The sequence below is a fragment of the Cicer arietinum genome, chromosome 5 (genome assembly GCF_000331145.2).
Source record: "Cicer arietinum cultivar CDC Frontier isolate Library 1 chromosome 5, Cicar.CDCFrontier_v2.0, whole genome shotgun sequence".
Taxonomy (NCBI): domain Eukaryota; kingdom Viridiplantae; phylum Streptophyta; class Magnoliopsida; order Fabales; family Fabaceae; genus Cicer; species Cicer arietinum.
Genome location: NC_021164.2, coordinates 8,578,212 through 8,584,810, shown reverse-complemented (window position 1 = coordinate 8,584,810; position 6,599 = coordinate 8,578,212).

Sequence of the window (6,599 nt, the reverse complement as noted above, 5' to 3'; positions counted from 1 at the left end):
CTATAAGGGTCTCCTGGTCCTCGATTTCATCTAGACTTTTCAGGCGATTTTTGTATCACCTGACAAAAATGGACCGATGGCTAGTGTTTCAATTCTGATGCGGAACCCGAAACACAATTAAAATTTTTGGAGAAGAATGCTATAAGGGTTTCCCGGTCCTCGATTTCATCTGGTCTTTTTAGGCAATTTTTGTACCACCTGACAAAAATCGTATTTTCGGACCAGACGATGGCTAATGTTTGACATCTGGTGCTGAACCCGAACACAGTTATAAATTTTGGAGAAGAATGCTATAATGGTCTCCATGTCCTCGATTTCATGTGGACTTTTCGGGCGATTTACGTACCACATGATTAAATGGACCGAAATCCGTATGTTTGAACAAGACGATGGCTAGTGCTGGAAATCTGACGCGAAACCCGAAACACATTCCACCCGAAGGTCCCAATGAAATCGAGGACCGGGAGAGCATTATAGAATTTTTGTTCTAAATTTATAACTATTTTGCGGGTTCCGCGTTAGATTTGAAACACTAGCCTTCGTCTTGTTCGAAAATACAGATTTCGGTCCATTTTAGTCGGGTGGAATGAAAATCGCCCGAAAGGTCAACATGAAATCGAGGATTGTGAGACAACTATAGCATTCTTCTCCAAAATTTATAACTGTGTTTCGGGATATGCGACAGATTTCACACACTAGCCATCGTCTGGTCCCAAAATACGATTTTCGGTCTATTTTTGTCGGGCGGTACAAAAATTGCACGAAAAGACCAGATGAAATCGAGGACCAGGATACCCTTATAACATTCTTCTCCAAAATTTAAGAAAATACGGATTTTGGTCCATTTTTGTAAGGTGATACAAAAATCGCCCGAAAAGTCTAGATGAAATCGAGGACTGGGCGACCCTTATAAAATTCTTCTCCAAAATTTATAACTGTGTTTTGGGTTCGTGCAAGATTTCAACACACTAGCCATCGTCTGGTCCCAAAATACGATTTTCGGTCTATTTTTGTCGGGCGGTACAAAAATTGCACGAAAAGACCAGATGAAATCGAGGACCAGGATACCCTTATAACATTCTTCTCCAAAATTTAAGAAAATACGGATTTTGGTCCATTTTTGTAAGGTGATACAAAAATCGCCCGAAAAGTCTAGATGAAATCGAGGACTGGGAGACCCTTATAAAATTCTTCTCCAAAATTTATAACTGTGTTTCGGGATCTGCGCCAGATTTCACACACTAGCCATCGTCTGGTCCCAAAATACGATTTTCGGTCTATTTTTGTCGGGCGGTACAAAAATTGCACGAAAAGACCAGATGAAATCGAGGACCAGGATACCCTTATAACATTCTTCTCCAAAATTTAAGAAAATACGGATTTTGGTCCATTTTTGTAAGGTGATACAAAAATCGCCCGAAAAGTCTAGATGAAATCGAGGACTGGGAGACCCTTATAAAATTCTTCTCCAAAATTTATAACTGTGTTTCGGGATCTGCGCCAGATTTCACACACTAGCCATCGTCTGGTCCCAAAATACGATTTTCGGTCTATTTTTGTCGGGCGGTACAAAAATTGCACGAAAAGACCAGATGAAATCGAGGACCAGGATACCCTTATAACATTCTTCTCCAAAATTTAAGACAAAATTTATACTTGTGGTTTGGGTTCCGCGTCAAAACTCAAACACTAGCCGTCGTCAGGTCTGAAAATACAGATTTTGGCATATTTTTGTCGATGGGTACGAAAATCGACCGAAAAGTCTAAATGAAATCGAGGACCGGGAGACCCTTATAGCATTCTTCTCCAAAATTTACAACTGTGTTTCGGTTTCTGAGTCAAAATTCAAACACTAACCATCGTCTTGTTCGAAAATATGGATTTCGGTCCATTTTAGTCGAGTGGTATGAAAATCGCCCGAAAAGTCCAGTAGAAATCGAGGATAGGGAGACCCTTATAGCATTCTTATCCAAAAATTATAACTGTGTTTCGAATTCCGCGTTAGATTTCCAACACTAGCCCTCGTCATGTTTGAAAATACAGATTTCGTTTTTTTTTTGTCGAGGGTTACGAAAATTGCCCGATAGTCCAGATGAAACCGATGACGGAGAGACCCTTATAACATTCTTCTCCAAAATTTATAACTTTGTTCCGGGTTCCGTGTCAGATTTCAATCACTAACCATCGTTTTGTTCGAAAATACAGATTTTTGTTCATTTTAGTAGGGTGTAGGAAAATCGTCCAAAAAGTCCAGATGAAATCGAGGACCGGAAGACCTTTAAAGCATTCTTCTCCAAAATTTATAATTGTCTTTAAGATTCCGCGACATATTTCAAACACTAACCATCGATTTGTTCGAAAATACGAATTTTGGTCCATCTTAGCTGTGTGGTACGAAAATTGCCCGAAAAGACGTGACGAAATTGAGGACTTGGAGACCCTTATAGCATTCTTCTCACAAATTTATAACTGTTTTTCATGCTCCGCTCCCGATTTTAAAATCTAGCCATCGTCTTGTCCAAAAATACGAATTTATATCCATTTTTTTTGGGTGGTAGGAAAATCACCCAAAACGTCCAGATGGAATCGAGGATAGGGAGACCCTTATAACATTCTTCTTCTAAATTTATAAATGTGTTTCATGTTCCGCGTCAGATTTCAAACACTAGCCGTAGTCTTGTTGGAAAATATGAATTTCGGTCCATTTTAGTTAGGTGGTATGAAAATCGAAGACCAGGAGACCCATATAGCATTCTTCTCAAAAATTATAACTGTGTTTCGGGTTTCGCGCCAGATTTCAAACACTAACCACAGTTTTGTTTGAAAATACGAATTTCGGTCCATTTTAGTCGGGTGGGACGAAAATCGCTTGGAAAGTCCAAATGAAATCTAGGACCGAGAGACCGTTATAGCATTCTTCTTCTAAATTTATAACTGTGTTTCGGGTTCTGCGTTAGATTTCAAACACTAGCCATCGTTTTTTCTAAAATACGAATTTCGGTCTATTTTAGTCACGTGGTACGAAAATCGCATGAAAAGTGCCAATGAAATCTGGGACCGGGATACCCTTATATCATTCTTCTACAAAATTTATATATGTGTTTCAGGTTTCGCGTTAGATTTCCCACACTAGCCCTTGACATGTTTGAAAATACAGATTTTGGTCCTTTTTTGTCGAGGGTTACGAAAATCGCTCGATAAGTCTAGATGAAATCGAGGACCGGGTGACCCTTATAGCACTCTTTTCCTAAATATATAACAATGTTTCTCCTTTCGAGCCAAATTTCAATCACTTGCCATCGTCTGGTCTGAAAATACAGATTTTGGTCCATTTTTATCGAGGGGTACGAAAATTGTCCGAAAAGTCCAGATGAAATCGAGGACATATTGACCCTTATAACATTCTTCATCTAAATTTATATCTGTGTAATGGGTTCTGTGTCAAATTTCAAACACTAATCATCGTTTTGTTCGAAAATACAGATTTTGGTTCATTTTATTTGGGTGGTAAGAAAATCGTCCAAAAAGTCCAGACCAAATCGAGGAATGGAAGACCTTTATAGCATTCTTCTCCAAAATTTATAATTGTGTTTCACGTTCTGCGACATATTTCAAACACTAACCATCGTTTTGTTCGAAAATTTGAATTTTGGTCCATTTTAATCGTGTGGGACGAAAATTGCCCAAAAAGACCAGATAAAATCGAGGACCAGGAGACCCTTATAGCATTCTTCTCCAAAATTTAAAACTGTTTTTCGGGCTCCGCGCCCGATTTTAAAAACTAGCCATTGTTTGGTCCGAAAATACGAATTTCGGACAATTTTTTTTCGGTGGTACGAAAATCGGCCAAAAAGTCCAGATGAAATCGAGGATAGGGAGACCCTTATAACATTCTTCATCTAAAGTTATAACTGTGTTTCAGGTTCCGCGTCAGATTTCAACACTAGCCATAGTCTTGTTCGAAAATACGAATTTCGGTCATTTTAGTTAGGTGGTATGACAATCGCCAGAAAAAGTCCAACGAAATCGAAATCAGGAGACCCTTATAGCATTCTTCTAAAAAATTTATAAATGTGATTCGGGTTCCCCGCCAGATTTCAAACACTAACCATCGTTTTGTTCGAAAATACGAATTTCGGTCCATTTTAGTCATGTGGTACGAAAATCGCTCGAAAAGTCCAAATGAAATCTAGGACCGAGAGACCGTTATAGCATTCTTATTCTAAATTTATAATTGTGTTTTGGGTTCAGCGTCTGATTTCAAAAGCTAGCCATTGTTTTGTTCTAAAATACGAATTTCGGTCCATTTTTGTCAGGTGGTACGAAAGTCGCCTGAAAAGTGCAACGAGAGACCCTTATATCATTCTTCTCCAAAATTTATAACTTTTTTTCGGGTTCCGCGTTAGATTTCCAAGACTAGCCCTCGTCATGTATGAAAATACAGATTTCGGTCCTTTTTTGTCTAGGGTTACGAAAAGCGCTCGAAAAGTCTAGATGAAATCGAGGACCGGGTGACCCTTATAGCATTCTTCTCCAAAATATATAACAATGTTTCTCATTTCGGGTCAGATTTCAATCACTAGCCATCGTCTGGTCTGAAAATACAGATTTTGGTCCATTTTTGTCGAGGGGTACTAAAATTTCCCGAAAAGTCCGGATGAAATCGAGGACAGAGCGACCCTTATAACATTCTTCATCTAAATTTATACATGCGTAACGGGTTCTGTGTCAGATTTCAATCACTAACATTGTTTTGTTCGAAAATACATATTTTGGTTAATTTTTGTAGCTGGTACAAAAATCGTCGAAAAAGTCCAGATCAAATCGAGGACCGAAAGACCTTTATAGCATTCTTCTCCAAAATTTATAATTGTGTTTCACTTTCCGCGACATATTTCAAACACTAACCATAGTTTTGTTTGAAAATATGTATATCGGTCCATTGTAATCGTGTGGCACGAAAACCTTTCGAAAACACTAGATGAAATCGAGGACCAGGAGACCGTTATAGCATTCTTCTCCAAAATTTATAATTGTGTTTCACTTTCCGCGACATATTTCAAACACTAACCATAGTTTCGTTTGAAAATATGTATATCGGTCCATTGTAATCGTGTGGCACGAAAACCTTTCGAAAACACTAGATGAAATCGAGGACCAGGAGACCGTTATAGCATTCTTCTCCAAAATTTAAAACCTTTTTCGGGCTCCGCGCCCAATTTTAAACACTAGCCATCGTCTGGTCCGAAAATACAAATTTTGGTCCATTTTTGTTCAGTGGTACGAAAATCGGCCAAAACTGTGTTTCAGGTTCTGCGTCAGATTTCAACACTAGCCATAGTCTTGTTCGAAAATACGAATTTCGGTCTATTTTAGTTAGGTGGTATGCAATCGCCAGAAAAAGTCCAAATGAAATCGAAGATTGGGAGACTCTTATAGCATTCTTCTCCAAAATTTATAACTGTGATTCGGGTTCCGCGCTAGATTTCAAACACTAACCATCGTTTTGTTCGAAAATACGAATTTCGGTCTATTTTAGTTAGGTGGTATGCAATCGCCAGAAAAAGTCCAAATGAAATCGAAGATTGGGAGACTCTTATAGCATTCTTCTCCAAAATTTATAACTGTGATTCGGGTTCCGCGCTAGATTTCAAACACTAACCATCGTTTTGTTCGAAAATACGAATTTCGGTCCATTTTTGTCAGGTGGTACGAAAATCGCCTGAAAAGTGCAACGAGAGACCCTTATATTAGTCAGATTTCAAACACTAGCCATGGTCTTTTTTCGAAAATACGGATTTCGGTCCTTTTTTGTCGATGGTACGAAAATTGCCTGAAAAGTCTAGATGAAATTAATGACAAGAAAACTGTAGTAGTATTCTTCTCCAAAATTTATAATTGTACTTCGGGTTCTGCGTCATATTTCAAACACTAGCTATTGTTTGGTCAGAAAATACGGATTTCGTTCCATTTTTGTCGAATGTTACGAAAAACCCCTGAAAAGTCCAGATGAAATCGAGGATCGGGAGCCCTTACAATATTCTTCTCCTAAATTTATAAAAGTGTTGCGGATTTCGCCTCAGATTTCAAACACTAGCCATCATCTGGTCAGAATAATAAATTTCGGTCCATTTTTTTCGAGTGGTAAGAAAATCGCCCAAAGAGTCCAGATGAAATCGAGGACATGGAGACCCTGATAGGATTCCTCTTCTAAATTTATAACTGTGTTTCGGCTTCCGCGTCAGATTTCAAAAACTAGGCATCGTATTGTTCAAAAATACGGGTTTCAGTCCATTTTAGTTGGGTGGTACGAAAGTCGCCCGAAAAGTCCAGATGAAATCTAGGACTGGGAGACCCTTATAGCATTCTTCACCTAAATTTAAAACCGTCTTCCAATTTCCGTATCAGATTTCAAACACTAGCCATTGTTTTGTTCAAAAACACGAATTTTGGTCCATTTTAGTCTTGTGGTACGATAATCACCCGAAAATACCAGATGAAATCGAGGATCGGGAGACCCTTATAGCATTCTTCTCCTAAATATATAACAATATTTCAGATTTCGGGTCAGATTTCAAACACTAGCCGTAGTCTGGTTC